The sequence below is a fragment of the Artemia franciscana genome, chromosome 3 (genome assembly GCF_032884065.1).
Source record: "Artemia franciscana chromosome 3, ASM3288406v1, whole genome shotgun sequence".
NCBI classification, from domain to species: domain Eukaryota; kingdom Metazoa; phylum Arthropoda; class Branchiopoda; order Anostraca; family Artemiidae; genus Artemia; species Artemia franciscana.
In genome coordinates, this window is record NC_088865.1 from 55,231,320 (window position 1) to 55,254,074 (window position 22,755).

The 22,755-nt window shown below is 31.5% G+C and overlaps 1 long non-coding RNA gene across 5 annotated transcripts in view; it reads right to left on the reverse strand.

Annotated features, from left to right (window-relative positions):
* LOC136025434 (uncharacterized) overlaps positions 1–22,755 on the reverse strand; it is a 41,231-nt gene that overhangs the window by 10,240 nt on the left and 8,236 nt on the right. For 3 of the 5 annotated variants that reach the window (XR_010617095.1, XR_010617094.1, XR_010617097.1), the window contains 2 exons: positions 22,024–22,182; positions 5,538–5,690 (listed from right to left, as the gene is read on the reverse strand). This is a non-coding gene — a long non-coding RNA (uncharacterized LOC136025434). Of the gene's footprint in view, positions 1–5,537; positions 5,691–20,012; positions 20,124–22,023; positions 22,183–22,755 lie in introns of all 5 variants that reach the window. The other 2 variants (XR_010617098.1, XR_010617096.1) reach the window with 2 other exon arrangements.

Here is a 22,755-nt window from a genome sequence, read left to right on the forward strand (position 1 = left end):
TTTTCATTTCAGTTAGAATGAGCCCTCTCGCGACAATGTAGGACCACGTGGTCGATACGATCACCCCCAGAAAAAAAAACAAAAAAAAAACAAATAAATACGCACCCGTGATCAGTCTTCTGGCAAAAAATACGATATTCCACATTTTTATAGATAAGAGCTTGAAACTTCTACAGTAGGGTTTTCTGATACGCTGAATGCAATGGTGTAATTTTCGTTAAGATCATATGACTTTTATGGGGTGAATCCCCCTATTTTCTAAAACAAGGCAAATTTTCTCAGGCTCGTAACTTTTGATGAGTAAGACTAAATTTGATGAAACTTATATATTTAAAATAAGCATAAAAATCCGATTCTTTTGATATATCTATTGGTATCAAAATTCCGTTTTTTAGAGTTTCATTTACTATTGAGCCGGGTCGCTCCTTACTACAGTTTCGTTACCACGAACTGTTTGATAAATATAAAGACTTAGTTATATATTGCCATTACATTTTGTAATAAAGGTTCTCTTTAGTTCGTCGGTTGATTAGTGGTACCTTTGTAAGACATTAGCGCTTGCTGTTTAAATATATTTGCAATGTACAAAATAGGACATATATAAATGGGATACATGTCTCCGTCAGAGAAATGTGTATTTGAAGTAATACAAAGCAACTTTATGAATGAAGTAAGAATTTGTGGGTGTTCTATAATAGGTCTCGGAATTTCTGAAGGTTTCTTTCAAATGATCCCATGGCCCTTTAACGAAAGGTGAGATAAGTCTATTGTAAATTGTTCATTGAGAAACCAAACCAAAATATGCGTAATGATTGCAAAATACAAGTCGTTAATAACACTGTTATATAGGTTTAGTTAGAGTGGGATGTGGAACACGAGAACAGATATATAATAAAAAATCTGTTGTGCCAAAAATTATACGATCAATACAGGATATTTTACTCAAGAAGCTTACAAACAATTTTTTTTTTTTAGGTTGGTAGTGAGTGAGAAGTTTTGATTGACCGCATTCAAAATATATATTAGTATTACTAAATATAAGTTAAATATGTATTTCAAATAAGAAAATTTTATGAAAAGTACACAAAATTAAAGCAAAGTCTTAAAAATTTTAACCCCTCGATTCGTTGAATTTGAATTCAGAGCCCACCTCCCCCCTCCAAAATCAAACAAACATACTTTCTTGTGTAATTACAATCTTGGACAATTTTCTAATAGTCAAAGTCAAGTCAATCTAAAAACACCTGCTAAAAGCTGTTTTCAGCTTTTCATTAAAAGATTGAAGAATTTGATTTAAGATAGAAGATTCGTTTTCTATGATGTGTTTTCATTTTTCATATTCCATATATTTCTTCTGACATAAGAATATTATTTATACTTTGACTAGAAATTAAATAAAAATCATATATATGACAATTTTGTCTTTTTGGACACAAGAAACAAACAAAGAACACATAAACTAAATCTTCCTCATTTAATTTGCATCAATTAATAAATCCAATTGCCTTAACCAAAACCAACCAATTGAAACAAATATAATGATAAATATAAAATATTAAAAGAATTGTAAAAGAATGATGCAACACTAAAATGAAAAAATTGACAACTAGCTTGAAACCAATAAATCACAAACTGAAAATAAAATCCAAAAATAATTTGAGATCTAAGTTTTAGTTTAATCCGCTAAACAACTATAAAATATATCAAACACTTACATCAAACCAATATATTTCAGTCACTTTTGTAAAACAATTTTTTATAAAAATAAGAACGTATTGGTATTTTTCTTTATTGAATGGAAATTCCTAAAATAATAATGGTATAACTTTTGATAAATATAATAAAAGTTTATAAACACTTTTAGGTTTTAGTCAGTCAGTTGTATCAGTCAATTCCTTAAATTCAAAAATCATATATATTCTTTATGTTCAAAGTTAAAGAAAGGTAAAAGTCTTCAGCCAAATATTAAATTAGAAGATTAAAGCAAATTAAAAGGTAAAATAAACAAAATTAAATGATAATTCTTATTCAAATTTCTCCGTGATAAATAAGAAAAGTGGGATTGATGAAATAATATATAGATAAATAAATAAAAATTTACATATATTCTCAAACATTTGAGAATAATTGATATCATTTATTTCTTTGCCATAGCCATCTATTATTGTAAATTAATTTATTCATATTTTGAGTCTTATATTGCATCATCAGATGTGATTTCTGTCGCAACTACCGTTGTACATGCTTGGACAGATTTCCCTTAATACTGCAGGGAAGGTTTGAGAGGGGACATCCCCCGTTAGTCGGACTCCCATGGCAATCTTGAGCTGCCCCATATACATGAAGTCAATCTGTGTTAATAGTGTTATAAGAAGTCACACGAAAAGTAAACTCACAACTATAGAAAGATTTATTTTCCAGACCGAGAAAAAATAATCAAACAGTTCGTGGTAACGAACTGTAGTAAGGAGCGACCAGGCTCAATAGTAACCAAAACTCTAAAAAATGGAATTTTGATACCAATACCTACATCAAAAGAATCGCATTTTAATGCTGATTTTGAATATATAAGTTTCATCAAGTTTAGTCTTACCCATCAAAAATTACGAGCCTGAGAAAATTTGCGTTATTTTAGAAAATAGGGGGAAACGCCCCCTAGAAGTCATAGAATCTTGACGAAAATCACACCATCAGATTCAGCGTATCAGAGAACCCTACTGTAGAAGTTTCAAGCTCCTATCTACAAAAATGTGGAATTTTGTATTTTCTGCCAGAAGGCAGATCACGGATGCGTGTTTATTTGTTTTTTTTTGTTTTTTTGTTTTTTTGTTGTTTTTTTCCCAGGGGTGATCGTATCGACCCAGTTGTCCTAGAATGTTGCAAGAGGGCTCATTCTAACGGAAGTGAAAAGTTCTAGTGCCCTTTTTAAGTGACCAAAAAAATTGGAGGGCACCTAGGCCCCCTCCCACACTAATTATTTTCCCAAAGTCAACGGATCAAAATTCTGAGATACTCATTTTATTCAGCGTAGTCGAAGAACCTTATAACTATGTCTTAGGGGACGACTTACTCCCCCACAGTCCCCGTGGGAGGGGCAACAAGTTACAAACTTTGACCAGTGCTTACATATAGCAATGGTTATTGGGAAGTGTACAGGCGTTTTCAGGAGTATTTTTTGGTTGGGGGAGGGGTTGAGAAGAGGGGGATATGCTGGGGGAACTTTCCATCGATAATTTGTCATGGGGGAAGAAAATCTCCATGAAGGAAGCGCAGGATTTACTAGCATTATTTAAAAAAAAAAACAATGAAAAAATAAATATGAAAAAGCTCTTTCAGCTGGAAGTAAGGAGCAGCATTAAAACTTAAAACGAACAGAAATTATAACCCATTTGAGGGGCTCACCTCCTCCTAATACCTCGCTCTTTACGCTAAAGTATTTTTAGTAATTTCAACTATTTATTCTACGGCTTTTGTGATTCTGGGGTCATTCTTAATGAATTGGGACAAAATTTAAGCTTTAGTGTAAAGAGCGAGGATCTGACAAGGGGGCGAGGCCCCTCATATATGTAATAAAAATATGAGAATACAAAAGTTCTTTACGAAAGCTAATTTATAAGTTACGTAAATCTTTTACTAATAAAAATATTCGTAAAAAATTAAAAATTCTAGTTGCCTTTTTAATTAACCAAAAAGTCGGAGGGCAACTAGGCTTCCTCCCCCGCTCTTTTTTTCTCAAAATCATTTGATCAAAATTACGAGAAAGCCATTTAGCCAAAAAAAAAAAAAAAAAAATGCAAATTTTGTTTTAATTATTCCTCTGCGGAGAGCCAAAATCAAAACATGCATTGATTCAAAAACGTTCAGAAATTAAATAAAAAAAAACAAGTTTTTTTAACTGAAAGTAAGGAGCGACATTAAAACTTAAAACGACCAGAAATTACTTCGTATATGAAAGAGGCTGCTTCCTCATCAACGCCCCGCTCTTTACGCTAAAGTTTTTTACTGTTTTAAAAAGAAGAATTGAGAGAAAGAGTCAAACTTTAGCGTAAAGAGCGGGACGTTGATGAGGAAGCAGCCTCTTTCATATACGAAGTAATTTCTGGTCGTTTTAAGTTTTAATGTCGCTCCTTACTTTCAGTTAAAAAAACTTGTTTTTTTTATTTAATTTGAGAAAGAACTAAAGTGACACAAGTTAATAGCCAAGGGTAGTGATAATACAATGAATTAGTTTTTTTTAAAGTTATTTTTGAAGACAGAAAATTTTTTTGTGTATTAGAAAGTGATTTGGGAAATAGGGTAAAACACAAGCAATATTAGTAAAACTTTCATTAAACCCGTTTGAAATAAAGGTCCTAAAATTAAACATGGGAAGCATTGAGACATTCACCTACTTTCAGTAGTAAACAAATTACTTAATGTGAGGAGAGATTTTGAAATTAGAGATGCTATAGATGAAAATTTTAGAGAATGACAATGTGGTCGTAATAAGAATAAGTAAATGTTCTTTCAATATCGTCAGAACTCATTTGAATAACGCCAGAACTAAATTGAATATCGGCAGAACTGAATTGAATATCGTCAGAACTCAAATGAGTATCGCCAGAACTCAATTGAATATCATCAGAACTCAATTGAATATCATCAGAAATCAATTGAATGTCGTTAGAAATCAATTGAATATCATTAAAACTGAATTGAATGTCATCAGAACTCAATTGAATATCATCAGAAGTCAACTGAATATCGTCATAACTCAATTGATTATCATCAGAACTCAATTGAATATCATCAGAACTCAATTGAATGTTGTCAGAACTCAACTGAAAATCATCTGAACTCAAATGAATATTGCCAGAACTCATTAGAATATCATCAGAAAATATTAATACGATGGCATCCTGCTGTCACAAGGACATTTTCAATTCGCCTTTGTCTCCACTAATATCCATATTTACTTTCTCACCTTAATCTCTTCCATATTCTCACCTTAGTATTTGATAGCTTTTTTGAACAATAATATTTCACTGCTTCCCCCAAAAAAAGAGTGAAAATGAATTTAATCATACACATATAAATATGAAAGGGAAAAATGAATACAATATTGCTATTGGCTTTCAATGCTAAATGTCAATAAACTTTTCAAATTCAAAACATAGATTTTAAAACATAACATTAATATCAAGCTGTAACATATATATTAAGAATGAAAAACGTAAATCTTAGAAATATATATAAAACCAAAGAAATAACAACAGATAATACAGTTACATGCATTGAAAGATTTAATTTAGAAAGTTTCGAAATAAGAAATACCACTGAATTAAGTAGAATTAAAGATAAACTTAAATTTTATCACATAAGAAATAAATAGCTAGATGAAACATTGACAAAACTAAAAACGCCATCACAAATTAATCCAACATCGCAGCTTAAAACCAAAAACTAATTCATTTAATCAATAAACCATGTACGCTAAAGAATTTCTGAATCGTAGACTGTAATCTTGCCCTGATTTAATAATAAAAAAAAATACTTGCATTAGCAAAGTCTATCAGGGAAATCATTTTTGGACCAAGTTACTCGACATCTTAATTTCGGCCTCCTCGAGCCGATTTTCTGATCCAATTTCTATTTTGTACCCCATTCGCTGCTTTACTTCCAGCTATGAAAAAATCTTATCCGCTTCATTACTGAAAAAATAAATAACGTATACCGTGGGTTTCACTTTTTTTTTTTTTTAGATGGTGGTGCAGCCCAGGTTTTGTACTTGTTAGCTAGTTTTTATCCACTGACATTTTTTTTATTGTTTATCTATTATTTAACTATTAGGAGATCTATTTATTTGATTTTTCCTTGTTTTTCATGACAAGTTTTATCTTTTCAATTCTTTAATTGACATCTTATTGTTATTGGCAGTTTTGAATTATTGGTGTTACTTTATGCTGTTTTTTTACTCCAAAATACAAATTGCGCCCTCTGTGGCTTGTCATAGTGATTATTTGAAATAAATAACTTATCTTACTTATGTACAAATATTTAAACTACACTTATGCTTCTTTAAATAATTATTATATTAAGTCATAATCATACAAATAAATAGCAACGATATAAATATAAATTTTAGGGATTTTCTTATTTTTGAAGTAATTTGCTATAAAATTATTTCATTTTTCTTTATCTCTATCCACTCAATTATTAGGCTAACGAAACGTTGTGATTTTATTAAATATATACTAGTTATGCATCATTACGCTTCGAGTTATCGAATTTTTTTTAATACTCAAATTTTGATAATTTAATTCTTTTTTGGATTATGATGCATCAGATATTGTACTAGTTATGCATCCACTGGCTTCGAATTACTAAAAATGATTTATTACTTATTCTAATTTTTACAGTCACATGTTTCTTGCCTAGTTCCTCCATTTGAAGCAAGATTTGTTTGTGATTGATTACTGTAATGAAGGTTAAAACCTTGTCACCACACATTTCCAATTTTAAAATAATTGGTAAACGACTAGAGATCTTTCTGGAGAAACGTGTTAAATAACAATTCTTATTTCATAATATGCAGAATAATCATAGTTAACACAATTTGCATTCAGCTAACATTTATCTTCACTTATCTCAGTGTTTTTACTAATGTTTCTAATATATTTATCAGTTTTTTTAACAGCTTTTCTTTAGTTTTGAATCTTCCCTCAAACAGAGCATCTTTTACAAAATTTGTTTGTAGAGGACGTTAAAGGAACTCTAGTGCAAAAAATATATATAGATAGCGCTTTGTTTAAGAAAAACAGCCAGAATCTTCAGTTGAAAGTACTGCGTTCCACCGACTTTTAAAAATTAAATGAAAGTTGTTGCAAAAATCGATGAATTTCTTATAAAAGGTGGAAAACAATGAAATACACTGAAGATAAAGGTTGGCTGCATGTAAAATGTGTTAACTATGATTATTTTGTATTTTATGAAGTAAGAACTGTTTTCTTGACATGTTTCCTTCTCGCCAGTTAGTTCTCTAGGGTTATACCAAATAATTTAATGAAATATAGTGAATAATTCATATAAAAGATTAACTAGTTAAATTCTAAGATAATTAAAAAGTCAAAATCACTTTCCCAGCGGTGAATCTCTAAAATCAACAAGAAAGCTCTTCATCTGTCATCTTCAGCGAAAGACGTCCAAAGCTAACGGTAGCATTGTATGAAATAAACTTCTTTTTAATCACTGGCTACTATGTTCTTCCAAATTGTTTGTACCTGGCACCTCTTTGGCGTACTTTCTCGGCAGTGGAAACAAAACAACTCTAGTCAATTTACTACTGATTTGCTAAATATCTCCTCGGTCTCCTACCTTAGGCAAGTAATTCTTGGGCCAATAGGAGATACGGTATTATAGACCCTAATGCTGCCATCGGCAGATGCATTGTAACTTAAAATAAAGGAATCAATGGACACCCACGGTTTTCCCTTTTAAAACAGTAAACATATCGCTTTTTTCGTAATTATTTTTTTCTTTGTTTTTTTCCTACTCTTTTACTCAGTTCGTCATTACGTTTTCAAGAGGTCGTAAATAAATGTAATTCGAAAATAGCATTATTTAGATAAAAAAAAAGCACAGAAAAGTATTTTGAAGCATCAAGTTGTAAACCTACATGCAGTTCAAAGGAGTCAAACAAAGATGTTGCTTTTATCTCTACTCACTTATGTACTTCGTAAATCATATATCATACATATAAATTCTACATTATTTTTTATACGTATCATTCTTTCACTACGTAATAATAAACTAAGTCAGATTTCTTTTCAGCCCCTTGCCTCTCATACAATAAAATGCTTATTTGTTCTATATAAAACCAGTTGAAAATTGATTTGCATTGCGTTAGTTTGGGGCTTATCTGGAAATCTTTGTCAATGAGATCAGCATTTTGAGTCCTGGTGTCGCTAATTATTTCTGTTTGAATGGGAATCACATCAACGACTCTGTTACTTCAAGTAGAGCTAACCCAGCTCCTAAGGGGAACCTTGAGAAATAATAAAAGGGAAGAGGGGTGGCCACCAAACGAGGTTTTGACTCCCAGCCAGATGTAGATAATCATATCAAACAGTTCGTGGTAACGAACAGTAGTATGGAACGACTCGGCTCAATAGTAACCGAAACTCTAAAAAATGTAATTTTGATACAAATAGTTACATACAAGGATCGTATTTTAATGCTGATTTCAAATACATAAGTTTCATCAATTGTAGTCTTACCCATCAAAAGTTACGAGCCTGAGAAAATTTGCCTTATTTTCGAAAATAGGGGGGAACGCCCCCTAAAAGTCATAGAATCTTAAAGAACATCACACCATCAGATTCAGCGTATCAGAAAACCCTATTGTAGAAGTTTCAAGCTCCTATCTACAAAAATGTGGAATTTCGTATTTTTTGCCAGACGGATCACGGATGCGTGTTTATTTGTTTGTTGTTGTTGATGTTTTTTTTCCCAAGGAATGATTGTATCGACTCAGTTGTCTTAGAATATCACGAGAGGGCTCATTCTAATGGAAATTAAAAGTTCTAGAGCCCTTTTTAAGAGACTAAAAAAATTGGAGGGCACCTATGCCCCCTCCCACGCTCATTTGTTCCCCAAAGTCACCAGATCAAAATTCTTAGATAGCAATTTTATTCAAGATAGTCGAATAATCCAATAGCTATGTCTTTGGGGACGATTTACTCCCCCAGAGTTCCCGTGGGAGGGGCTGCAAGTCACAAACTTTGACCAGTGTTTACATATAGTAATGGTTATTGGGAAGTGTACAGACGTTTTCAGGGGGATTTTTTGGTTGGGAGAGGGGGGGGGGGGGGTACGTGGGAGGATCTTTCCATTGAGAAATTTGTCATCCATTGAGGATCTTTCCATTGAGAAATTGTGATTCCATTGAAAATATTACGCATATAAGGGGTTCACCTCCTCGTAATACCTCACTCTTTGCGCTAAAGTATTTATAGTAATTTCGACTATTTATTCTACGGCCTTTGTAATTCAGGGTCATTCTTAATGAATTGGGACAAAATTTAAGCTTTAGTGTAAAGAGCGACGTATTGTCGAGGGGGAGAACCCCCTCATAAACGTAATAAAAACATACGAATATAGAAGTTCGTTACGTAAGTTAATTCGGAAGTTTCATATATTTTTTACTAATGAAAACGTTCATAAAAAATTAAAAAATCTAGATCCTTTTTAAGTAACCAAAAATTGGAGGGCAACTAGGCCTCCTCCTCCACTCCTTTTTTCTCAAAATCTTCCAATCAAAACTATGAGAAAGCCATTTAGCCCCCCAAAAATTAATATGCAAACTTCATTTTAATTATTCATGTACGGAGAGCCAAAATCAAAACATGCATTAATTCAAAAACATTCAAAAATTAAATGTTTTTTTAAATGAAAGTAAGGAGTGACATTAAAACCTAAAACGAATAGAAATTACTCGGTAAATGAAAGGGGCTGTTTCCTCCTCAACGCCCCGATCTTTACGCTAAAGTTTTACTCTTTCTCTTAACTCTACTTTTTAAAACAGTAAAAAACTTTAGCGTAAGGAGCGGGGCGTTGAGAAGGGAACATCCCCTTTCATATACGGAGTTATTTCGATTCGTTTTAGGTTTTAATGTCACTTTTTACTTTAAGTTAAAAAAGACTTGTTTTTTTTATTTAATAGTCAGAAGACCCGGAGTATATGAGCCATTAGTCAGTAATTTTTTTTTCTTCTCGTCTATGGTTGGACGAGAAGATCTATATTTAAGTCGTTGGTGAACAATTATAATGATGAAATATAAATACTTGAAAGTCTTAAGTAATGCTAAGTATGAAAGTATGAAAGTATATGAAGTATATAATATTAAGTATAATAAGTATATTAAGTATATTTATTATAACGAACCTAGGTATATTAAGTATGAAAGTCTTAAGTAATGCAGCAATAAAAACAAAACTAATAATTGGAAAGAAACCAATAAATCATCTATTGATAAAAAAATCGGCAAATAATTTGACATTCAGGTTTAACTTTAATTATCTTAGGGGAATAAAACTAATTTCTTTCCTAAAATTGGCTATAAAAACATCAAATACTTCGGATATTTTTTAGTCACTTTAGTTAAACAAACTTATATAAAATTGAACAACATTAATTTTGTTTTTCACGGAAGCTCCAAGAATAATATTCATATAACTTTTGGTATATAAAACAAAAAAATTAAAACACTCTTTTCGGTTTTATTCAGTCAGTTTTATGTTTCTCTAATTTGTAAAATGATCTGATTCCTCAATTTTTATATTCATAGTAATATACAAAACTTCAGGTAAATATTAAAGTGAAAATTGAAGAGAATTATATGAAAAAAAACACAACGCTGAGATAATTTGTATCATAAGATCAGAAGTGATAAATTGAAAAAGTGGGACTTGTGACATAATAGATAGATAAATAAACAACATTGTCACAAAACATTTGAAAATCTTTGATTTCTTTGCCATCACCATCTATTAATGCAAATCCATTGATTTGCCGTCTGCTATTTTCTAGTACATTCAGAGTGCCATCTATATTTCTGAGTCAAACGCTGCATCATCAGTTCTGATTAGACAAACAGAAGAGAGGCAGATACCTGTTGTAAGAACTTTTGAGGTTAAATAAGCTACCGGAAGAGGTTTCTCTTAAACAACAGGTATGAGGTGAACGGGAAGTGAAACTTCGTAATCTGAGCCTGCCCTATGCCCGTCAAGTTAATTACCGCTCATCACCTCTGGATACATATTTGCAGATGACTTAAAATCCCCCCCAACCCATTGACTTTGCTCTCTCTGGAATCATTTTGAAAAAAAAAATGGTAAGCGACAAGCTTGTATTGAATCCTATGTTGAATTTTATTCTGCGTGCAAAAAAAGTTAGTTGTACGATAGACTTGATTGCAAAATTACTTACAATTTCTCTACGGCAGAATAAGATATTTAAAAATAAGAAAGGTTTGTGGGCCATTACTATGTAAACACAACAGACGGATTTACAGAAAGTTAGCGACAATCTATAAGATGTTGTATGTGCATTTGATATCTATTATGAAAAGTAAGTATTTCTCCAGATTATGTGCCTTTGTTTCCAAGAGAAATTGCCATTACACTTACTCGAGAGTTAAACGAATTTTAAATGGAGTTTAAAGAGCTTTTGTTGAACAAAAAAGTATTAGGGTTGTCTCTAACAATTCTGTATCCAAGGTAGCACCTCATAATCCTTCTTGTGCAGTTGTCAACAACAACCTGATAGCCTAAATGACACTACAGATACCAGGCATTTAGTCATGTTACTACCAGTTGTATTAATAGATGCTCGCAATGTGCTGTTCCACATAAAACTCAGAAGATAGTCCTTTTTAGCTAGCGCTAAAGTTTCTTTTATGTGGTAAAACCGACCACTCATGGTACGTGTATTTGTACCCTATAGCACTGAAGATATATATATATATATATATATATATATATATATATATATATATATATATATATATATATATATGTATATATATGTATATATATATATATATATATATATATATATATATATATATATATATGTATATATATATATATATATATATATATATATATATATATATATATATATATATATATATATATATGTATATATCACATACCTAGGTCTTTAGCAAGACCCGGGGTATGATAAAACTTTGGAGAGTTGTTAAGTTAGATAAACGAAACTTTCAGAAATAGATCTGGAGTCAAAATTATGTCTAACCTAATCGATCAGCATCAAATATGCAAAATTTATTCCTTTGCCACCAGAAGTTTGGTTACAAAGTCCAAAGGGTTTTTAAAAACTATTTGCGCAAATATCTGGTTATGGTTTTTTACTTATGGTTCTGGTTTTTACGGTTTATGGTTTTACCAAATTACGGGTTATCCTAATGCATCACCACGCTTGTTGTGTCATCTTGAGCACCAGGCTCATATTGCAACTGAAAATAGTATTCACATCAAAATCAGCTCCTCTTTGATTTAGATGTTTGTATAAAATAACAGAAATAATAAGCAATCCAACCTTTGCAAGACAGGCCCTTCAAAGTTTACAGGTCCTTTATACTTGCTTTTTTCCCTATGCCTGGATTACTCTGTTTTACTCCTGGAAAACACGTAAAAACTAAATAAAATCATGCATAAATCTATTGGTATTTGCTACTGATTGGTTCAACCTGCTCTATAAGGAAGAAATGAGAATTGCAGATTGTCCAAGTCCTTAAGATTCTCCGACAGGCACATTTAACTTTTTTTTACTGTGCACATCTTAGCTTCCTTCTTATTGCAGAGTCAGTAGTTTATTTTGGATAATTATACTCTATTTCGGAAAGTAAATATAAGCTCCTAGCTCCTAACTAATATAAGATGCTAAGCTCCTACTTCAAACATTGGTGTGCAAAACTTAAAGATTATATATAAGGACTGTATAACTTAAAGAGTCAAGTTTGGGAGGACTAGTAGCCCCCCTTATATCTATGATAGCTATGAGTATGCTATTAAAAATAACAGAAATTGTTTTTTTTTAATTAAATTAATGAGAAACATACAACTCAAAACAAAAATTAATTATTCTTGCAACAGTGCAAACGTACTACTCTACTGAAGAAATTATTAAAACGAAAAGAGTAGTAACACTAGGTTCCTATTTTATAATCTTTCTAGCAGTACCTATTCTAGCAGTAGTATGCATAAAGTGCATTTTTATTAATTCCAAATACCCTAAACATGCCCTGAAAGTTAAAACCTAGTACCCTAAGCCACTCTTGAGATGATACATTCTGTTAAGAGCCTCCATACAGATATCGTGTTTCAATTTAGCTCAAAAACCCCCTCTGCATTTCCCAAAATTTTCGCCTTAATACCCATAGCGTTAGTAGTAACATTAACAGTAGAAGTAAAGTTTGCTGCAGTAATATGCACATAGTACCTTTTGGTTGTTTTAAAATCCACCTCAACATGCACTGAAAGTTTGCATTTAATATTCTATGCTATTCCTTGAATAAAGATGTTGCTTTCTTTTATTAGCTGTAATCAACATGGTGTGCTTTGATATGGTTTAAGCTGCTTCTGATCATTCTCTAAAACTTTAACTGTAATATCCTTAACTTCAGCAGTATTTTTAGTAGCAGTAGTCATGACAATAGTAGTGGGAGTAGTAGTAGCAGCAGTTATAGTAGCAGAAGTATCAGTAGTAGCAATAGGGGTAGTAGTATCCACATTGTGCCTTTTGGTTAGTTCAACATCCCTTAACATGCCCTGAAAGTTTCAACCAATCACACTTGACAATTCCTGAGATATTGATGATACACCCATTTGACAGAGAGCATGCACAAAGTATTTGTGGATTTAGTTCAACATCTCCTAAATATTCCCTGAATGTTTCAGATTAATCCCTTGGCCTCAGAAGAAGTAGATGTCGTAGCAGCAGTAATACAGGTAACGTCCACATAGTGCTTTTTGGTTAATTACAAATCCACTTCAACATACCCTGAATGTTTCAACTAAATAATCAAAGCCAGTGGTTCTGAAACTTAACACTGTGCCCCTTTTTACCCACAAAACATTCTAGGTACCCTTTCTCAGTTACCGGTACTAAGTAAACTATAGCTAAAATATAAGTACAATTACCACTCCTGGAGTCAATGGGTTTTTTAATTTTTCTTGTTGGCCGGCCGCATACCCCCTAAGAATTTTTGCGTACGCGTACTTGGGGGTACGCGTACCACAGTTTGAGAACAACTGTTCTAAGCTATTCCTAAAACATTGTTGGTACACCTTTATGACAATCTTCACGTTCATAGTGTGTTTTATTTTAGTTCAACATCCCCCAAAACAATGCCTCAAATCTTCACCTTAACACCCTTAGGATCAGCTGTGGTAAAAGTTGTAGAACTCGTATAGTAGCATTGACGGCAGTATGCACATAATTACTTTTTGTTTCTTTATTTTTGCTCGTCTTTGGTTTTTTGTCGCTCTTTACTTTCATTGGAAAAACTTTTTGTGGAAAAATTCTTTAAATTAGTTTCTTTTCGTTTTTATTAATTTTTTTATTTTTCAAGAAAAGAATATTTTTTAAATATTTTCGAATTTTCTCCGTAAGAATCAAGATTTACTATAGTACTTAGAATAAAATAAAACAGGGAATAGTATTCAAATAAATGGGTTGAAAATCTTCGCATTCTCTGGAGTTCTAGAGAGCTGTAGAAATTCTGACCCCCACTTTACAACAAATATAACTATAGACAAATATTAATCAACCATTCCTCTCAACATGCCCTGAAAGTTTCAGCTTAATTCGCATAGCCTTTCCAAAGATGTCGCAGATACACCCTTTAGGAAACCTTGGATTCACAGTCTTGTTGTCTTTTGATTTAGTTTATCTTCCCATTCACCATGCCAGTTTTAACTTAATACCCTTAGTCATTAGCATATTTTCCCATTAATTAACCATTACATTTTAAAACAGTACCAAAACAATGTAGTTGAACATAAATCCCAAAATGAAATAAATTTTTGGAAAAAAGTGATTATAATTGAAAGTTATTAATTTTGCACATGCATTTACTAACACTCTTGTAAATAGAGGTATTCATAGTTGTTTATTAAATATAAACTTTATAAATTATAAGCATGTTTTTAACTATATTAAATAAATTCTATTTGATTATTAAACAGAAGCCTATATGTTTAACAAATTTTGTGTTTTTCTGAGTCTAAATTACTCTGTTTTACTCCTGGAAGATAAGTAAAAAATAAATAAAGCCATTTTATACATAAACATAATGGTATTTGCTGCTGTTTTGCTCTACCCACTTCAGAAGGAAAATCTGAGAATTGCTAAAAATTGTCGACGACCCCTAGAATTCTGCTCCAGGCACATTTTATTGCATACATATACATATTGCATGTATAATATTTACCAAAACAAGATCTAAATCAAATCAAAATATCGAAAAATCGCTTTAAGAGTATTATTTTTAAATGAATGAATTTCAGCATTGGATTGCAGGGACATGCATTGTATATTAACAGGGTGGTGGAGAAAATTCTTTTCGAGTCTAATTTAAACGGAAAAACAATCTTACAAAATACAAATGAAAACGAAAAGAAATAGAAACTAAAAAAAAAGTCAAATTTAAAACAATATATTACAATGAATGAATAAACGAAATAAATTGAACAGCTTTTCTGCAAGCCCCCTCCCTCCATCCAGATTAACGAGAAGAGCACCATTTGCACATTAAAAAATACAGCTAAACTATTACTTCTTTTATTAAATTATCATATTAGAAATTTTGATACAAAAACATTTAAACTAGTCTTTTTTTCCATTATCAGCATAATTTTTAAGATTCTGTTCGTTTTCATGAAGCAAATATCCAATGAAGTTTCATCTATGGTTTTTTTTTGTTGAAATCTATTCATTTTGAAGGTTGAGCAAGTGAATCAAATTATCACTTTTTTTTTACATCAAAATACAAAATATTTCTTAAAAAAAATACATTACTTTATTATACCTAACTAATATTCCATAATTTTTGCTGATGCTAGAATAAAGTTATAAATTTCCAAAAGTCTTTACAAAAAATAACCAACAAGAATTTTAAACGCTAAAAAAGAATCCTCATACATGAATTCCTTACAAAACACATATTTTAGCAATACTGGTTCATTATCTCTTTTTACAAAATATACTACATTAGACTTAGAAATCCCTTTTAATAAAAATTTAAAACCGTAATTAACTAATAAACAAATAACTAATTTATAGAAAAACTACGAAAAGAATTTAGATTATAAAGTTTTAGGATTTTAATACATCAACATTTTTTTTTTGATACACAACGAACATAAATTTAATTTCATTTATTTTTGAATATTACAGTTGAATACTACCATATCAATACTTAAGTCAATACTTAAGTAGCAAAATATCACCGTACTAATAGTGAAGCAGCGATGAATAATAGTTTTAATGTAATATTTGTTCGAAATTTTGTGAAATGTTTAATTTCTCCATGGTTTCTTGGGATTTCTGGCAAAAGTAGGACATTTATTAAGAATCTAGATACATGTGGGAAGCCTTTTTTGGTGGATTTTACAGCATGCAATTAGCCGGTCAAGTCACTGCCCAATTATTAACCCATTTTCTGTCTAACTTTTTACCCTGTTTGAAGTAATTAGCAATTGTACTGTAATTTTTTTTTGTAAAGAGAGTTTGCTTTCTACAGCAAAACAGAATTATACTTGGTATTAGGGCATTAATCCCCCCCTTTCAGGATAAAGTACAGCTTTAAATGGATCAATTTTGGAAACTATCATTCTTCATTAAAATCTACGTTTTTGCAATAGAAGAACTACCCCTCACAGCACCCATATTGCACTGTTAACCCTAAAATTTCCCTTTCAGTGGGATATAATAGATTAATCACTGGTTCTAAATCGCTATGAACATAACCTGAGCCTAAAACGTACTTTTGAGGCTTCAGTCTTCTTCTCCCATCTGCTACAATACTACATATTAAAGTTAATCTGTATTTTCTGACATACGTGCTTTTTGCATGACTAAATAAAAAAAAGTGCTACTTTATATCTGCTGTTTCGAAGATTTTGCCCCCCCCCCGAAAAAAATTTCTGCGTACGTGCTTGGGTGGCCGTATAAGCCTCAGAGATAGCTCATTTAATTGGAAAATAAAAGTTCTAGTTACCTTTTTAGAAGTCATCGAAAGTGATCAGAGGATACCTACCCCCCCCCCTCGTTCCTTCACACACCTTTTCCCAAATGCATCCTATAAATATTTTGAGATAGGCATTTTCTTAAAAATAGTTCAAAGGCCAAAGACCTATGTTTCCGGGGTTGCCCCCCCCCCACCCCAGGGAAATGACTCTAAGTTAGGTAACTTAATTATTGTTACTTTGATACTGTGTTTACTTTGATACTTGGATTTAGTGATTTACGAAGTATATTCAATTTACAGTGGAAAAACCTCCGCAGATCTCCGCTTGACTGTACTCAGTGCATGATAATAAAATAAAATTACTAATAAAAATCCAGGGAAAAAATAATACATCGAACTTTAAAACAAACACAAGAACTAAAACATGACAACCCTCTTAATGCAACGGTGAAAGGGACCAAGTCAGTTCTTAGTTATTTCGATAAAAAAAAAATATCCTCGTTTCTCTCTTCTTTACTTTTTTTTTCGTTTTGTCATGATTAGCCAGTGTCGTCTCAGAAATTATTTACGACAAGCTTACGAGGAGTATTTGACCATATATGTTCTTGATTGTTTTGATTTAAAAAAAAAAAATCTCTTTTCTCTCTTCTTTACAGTTTTTTCGTTTTGTCATGATTAGCCAGTGTGGTCTCTGAAATTATTTACGGCGCAAGAGCTGTAAGTTATACAAGTTGCTTATTGTTACTTTGATACCTTTTTTACTTTGATATTGTTAAATTGATACTAGTTTTGATACTTAGATGACAGTTTGATATTGAAAAACAATCTTATTTTGAAATAAGAAGCTTTTTAAAAACTTGAAACGTTTTGCAAAGTTTTCGCTGCGTTTACCACCGTAGACTAGCAATAGGTATGTTACGCGCCAGTACAATGTTACCAACCCTAAATAAGCGATTCTGTCACAAATTGACCGATATAATTCATCAGTCAAGACCCATCCATGCGCCAATATTTTACAGCAGCAGTCAACATCTATTTTTGATTGTTTTGTTTGTGTTAGATGAATTAGTGTCTTGTGCTTTTTTTCAATTTTGTGCTTCATCTGTTTTTCCATGGATATGTATTAAATATATTAATTCATCAAACAGTTCGTGGTAACAAACTGTAGTAAGAAGCGACCGGGCTCAATAGTGACAAAAACTCTAAAAAGAATTTTTAGTTACATCAAAAGAATCGCATTTTACGCTGATTCTAAATATACAAGTTTCATCAAGTTTAGTTTTACCCATCAAAAGTTGCCTTATTTTAGAAAATAGGGGGGAAACACCCCTAAAAGTCAAAGAATCTTGACATAAATCACACCATCAGATTCACCGCATCAGAGAACCCTACTGTAGAAGTTTCAAGCTCATATTTACAAAACGTGGAATTTTGTATTTTTTTTTCCTAGAAGACAGATCATGGGTGCGTGTTTATTTTTTTTCCAGGGGTGATTGTATCGACCCAGAGGTCCTAGAATGTCACGAGAGGGCTCATTCTAAAGGAAATTGAAAGTTCTAGGGCCCTTTTTAAGTGACCAAAAAATTAGAGGGCACCTAGGCCCCCTCCCACGCTCATTTTTTCCCAAAGTCATTGGATCAAAATTTTGAGATAGCCATTTTGTTCAACATAGTCGAAAACCTAATAATTATGTCTTTCAAGACGACTTAAAACCCCCCACAGTCCCCGGGGGAGGGGCTGCAAGTTACAATATTTGACCATTGTTTACATATAGTAATGGTTATTGGGACGTGTACAGACATTTTTCAGGAGGACTTTTTCACTTTAAAGGGGGGTCAGGGAGGGGGTTACGTGGGAGGATCTTTCCGTGGAGGAATTCATCATGAGGGAAGACAATTTCCATGAAGGGGCCGCAGGATTTTCAAGCGCTATTAAAAAAAAAACAATGAGAAAATAACTAAAAAAAAGTTGTTTCAGCTGGAAGTAAGGAGTAGCATAAAGAACCTAAAACAAACAGAAATTATTAGGTATATGTGGAGGTTCGTCTCCTCCACAATACCTCACTCATTACGCTAAAGTATTTTTAATAATTTCAACTATTTATTCTACGGCCTTCATTGATTCAGGGGTCATTCTTAAAGAATTGGGACCAAACTGAAGCTTTAGTGTAAAGAGCGAGATATTGACGAGGGGGAGAACCCCCTCGTATACGTAATAGAAGTTAATTCGTAAGTTACGTATATTTATTACTAATAAAACGTTCTTAAAAAAATAAACAGTTCTAGTTGCCTTTTTAAGTAACCAAAAATTGGAGTGCAACTAGGCCTCCTCCCCACCCCCTTTTTTTTATCAAAATCGTCCGATCAAAACTATGAGAAAGCCATTTAGCCAGAAAAAATTAATATACAAGATTTCGTTTTAATTATTCATGTGCGGTGAGCCAAATTCAAAACATGCATTAATTAAAAAATTTTCAGAAATTAAATTAAAAAAAAACAAGTTTTTTAACAGGAAGTAAGGAGCGACATTAAAACTTAAATCTACCAGAAATTATTCTGTAAATGAAATGGGTTTTCCCCTCCTCAACGCCTCGCTCTTTACGCTAAAGCTTGACTCTTTCTCATAACTCTACTTTTAAAAAACTTTTAAAACAAAATCTTGAGCTCGTGAGCTTTCAGCAATTAATATCATTATATATTAAATATTCGGTTTAATCTATTGGCTCTCACCAAAACTGTTAATTCATTTTGGAATAAAAAAATTATTTTGATATAGGAAATTTTGAAAGACTTAAAAGTTTGGCAATCAAAAACGGCAATTAAAACAGACATTAATCTTAAAAAAAAACTTTCCAAAAAAAAGTTTTCTAAAGAAAAGCAGAGGCCATATTAAACTTGAGATCAGAAGAAATAAAAACCTACAATAACTCAAGCTCAAAATGACCAGAAATTACTATTAAAGAATAAATGAAACCCAAAACGAGCAGAAATTATAAAAACAATCATAGCAAAAACATGTTAGTAAAATAAAAGAAATAAATAAATCTTAAAACGAGTAAAGCTTAAGTTGAATATACAAATCAAGCTCAAAACGAACAAAAATAGTTTGCTATTGAAGCATAAATGAAACCCAAAACGAACAAAAATTAAATAAACAATCATAGCAAACAAACAAACAATAGTAACTAATAAAATGAGTAAATAAATCTTAAAACGAGTGAAACTTAAATTGAATATGAAAATAAAGCTTGAAACTAACAAAAATCTCAACAAAGAAGAGTTTGGGTTTTGCCTCCAACTCCAATGTAAAAGTCTAACACCTACTGCGTCATTGGCACTTTACTGAATACTATATGAGTCTTGAACAGTCCTGAAAAGTACAAATAAAATGAAACTTTGTAACCAAACTTCTGGTGGCAAAGGAATAAATTTTGCATATTTGATGCTAGCATAAACCGTAGATTTTTTTCGTGCAGGTCAGGTCATGATCGATTAGGTTAGACATAATTTTGAGTTCTAGTTGACTTTTTTTCAACTTTCTCAAACTAGAACTTTCTAGAACTCTCTCAAAGCTTTAAGCCCCAAACGATTCTTTTGACTTTGAACATTTAGTTTCATGTTCATCAGCAAAAAATAACGTAGAAATATTTGATATATATTGCAAGCAACTATTGAAAAATCATCAGTTTAAGATTTTATTTCACTGTAGTTTTATTTTCATTTTCAATGCTGCAATAACTGGAAAAGAAAATATTTGTAATATAATTCGTTTTCAGTGAAGCACCAATGACGGAGTAAACTTTAGACTTTTACAGTTAGAGAAGGGGGTAGTATCCAAACTCTTGTTTATAGTGAAGCTATATTTTTCTTGGAAAGTCTTGGGAAGAACTAATAAAATTTAACTGAATATTTGATATGTAATGATGTTAATTGCTGAAAGCTCATCTATTCAAAATTTAATTTTACTGTACTTTATATGTTTATTTTCAATGTTGTAATAAGTACAAAAGAAAATATTTGCAATATAATTCGTTTTCAGTGAAGCACCAATGACGGAGTAAACTTTAGACTTTTACAGTTAGAGAAGGGGGTAGTATCCAAACTCTTGTTTATAGTGAAGCTATATTTTTCTTGGAAAGTCTTGGGAAGAACTAATAAAATTTAACTGAATATTTGATATGTAATGATGTTAATTGCTGAAAGCTCATCTATTCGAAATTTAATTTTACTGTACTTTATATGTTTATTTTCAATGTTGTAATAAGTAAAAAAGAAAATATTTGCAGTATAATTCGTTTTCAATGAAGCACCAATGACGGAGTAAACTTTAGACTTTTACAGTTAGAGAAGGGGGTAGTATCCAAACTCTTGTTTATAGTGAAGCTATATTTTTCTTGGAGAGTCTTGGGAAGAACTAATAAAATTTAACTGAATATTTGATATGTAATGATATTAATTGCTGAAAGCTCATCTATTCAAAATTTAATTTTACTGTACTTTATATGTTTATTTTCAATGTTGTAATAAGTACAAAAGAAAATATTAGCAATATAATTCGTTTTCAATGAAGCACCAATGACGGAGTAAACTTTAGAGTTTTACAATTAGAAAAGGGGGTAGTATCTAAACTCTTGTTTATAGTGAAGCTATATTTTTCTTAGAGAGTCTTGGGAAGAATTAATAAAATTTAACTGAACATTTGATATGTAATGATATTAATTATCAGCGAATACTATATTCGCTGAGCGAGAAAGGTAGGTTGTGTAATAGACTCGATTGCAAATACTTGAAAAAAAGTGTCTCTCCATAGATTTGTCAGATTCAAACCAAGTCAAGTGCCTGTGGTTCTGGGGAAAACTACTTATTCATTCATTCACTCATTTATTCAATTTTTTTAAACATTTACAAATACTTTTGGTCTAACGTCTCCCTATAAATCAAGTCAAAGGTTTGGATATTAAAAAAAATAAAAACCATTCCTCTTTAAATAGTTTCTTCCTTAAAAGGTTCTGCACATAGTATTCCCGAATCAATATTTACGTACGCAAAGTTATAGGTTTAATCCTATCGTCCTTTTATTGTAAACTTGAAAACAGTCAAATTGTATTATAGGTAACCCATCTAGTAAAAGAAAATTGAAAAAAGTTACATTTCAAGAATGGTGTATGATATCACAGCTGATTTATACTCATATTCTAGCCCTCTTTTCAAAAAATTCTAATTAGCTATGTATCCAACTGTATTTTACAATTTTATACTTTGGAACTCACGTTTACTCCCGTGAAAACATCTTCTTTTGCTGCGTCTTCAATGCATTTTAGTGCTTCATCTAGTCAAAAAGTTTGATTTCTTCTGATATGAGGTTAAAGAATATTGTCCTAAAATCGAGTGGCTTCGATTTGGTTGATGAGTTCGTTTCCATCTTGTCCCTAAAAAACAAAATAACTGACTTAAATTTTATTTGGTACTTCCTCATTTGTTTCTCAAGACAAAAATGGTTTCATACTGTGAGGAATATTGAACTATAAAGCAAAGAAAACACCAACGCAGGCTGTTTTAACAAAAATCTACAAATTAAACTCATTCAATAAAACTATACCTTAATAACCTATGTCATTCCTGATATATGCCCTTTTGACAACCTATATACACATAGTGTGTTCTGATTTAGTTTAACTTTCCCCTTAATATTCTCTTAAACTTTAACCTTTATACCCTAAGCCTTATTGGTACTAATATTAAAGTGGTATTGCTAGTAGCAGTATTAGTATGCTATTATCAGTAGCAGTAATAGTATCCTGTATTAGCAGTAGCAATAATAGTAGTTGCAGTTGTGTTAGTAGCAGTAATAGCATGCACATAATCCCTTTTGGTTAGTTGAACACCCCCCTCATGATGCACCAGAAGTTTCAGCTTCATACAGTAAGCTGTTTCTAATATATTGCTGATACACCCTTTTGACAATTTGTTTGCACATAGTATGTTCTGATTTAGTTCAATTT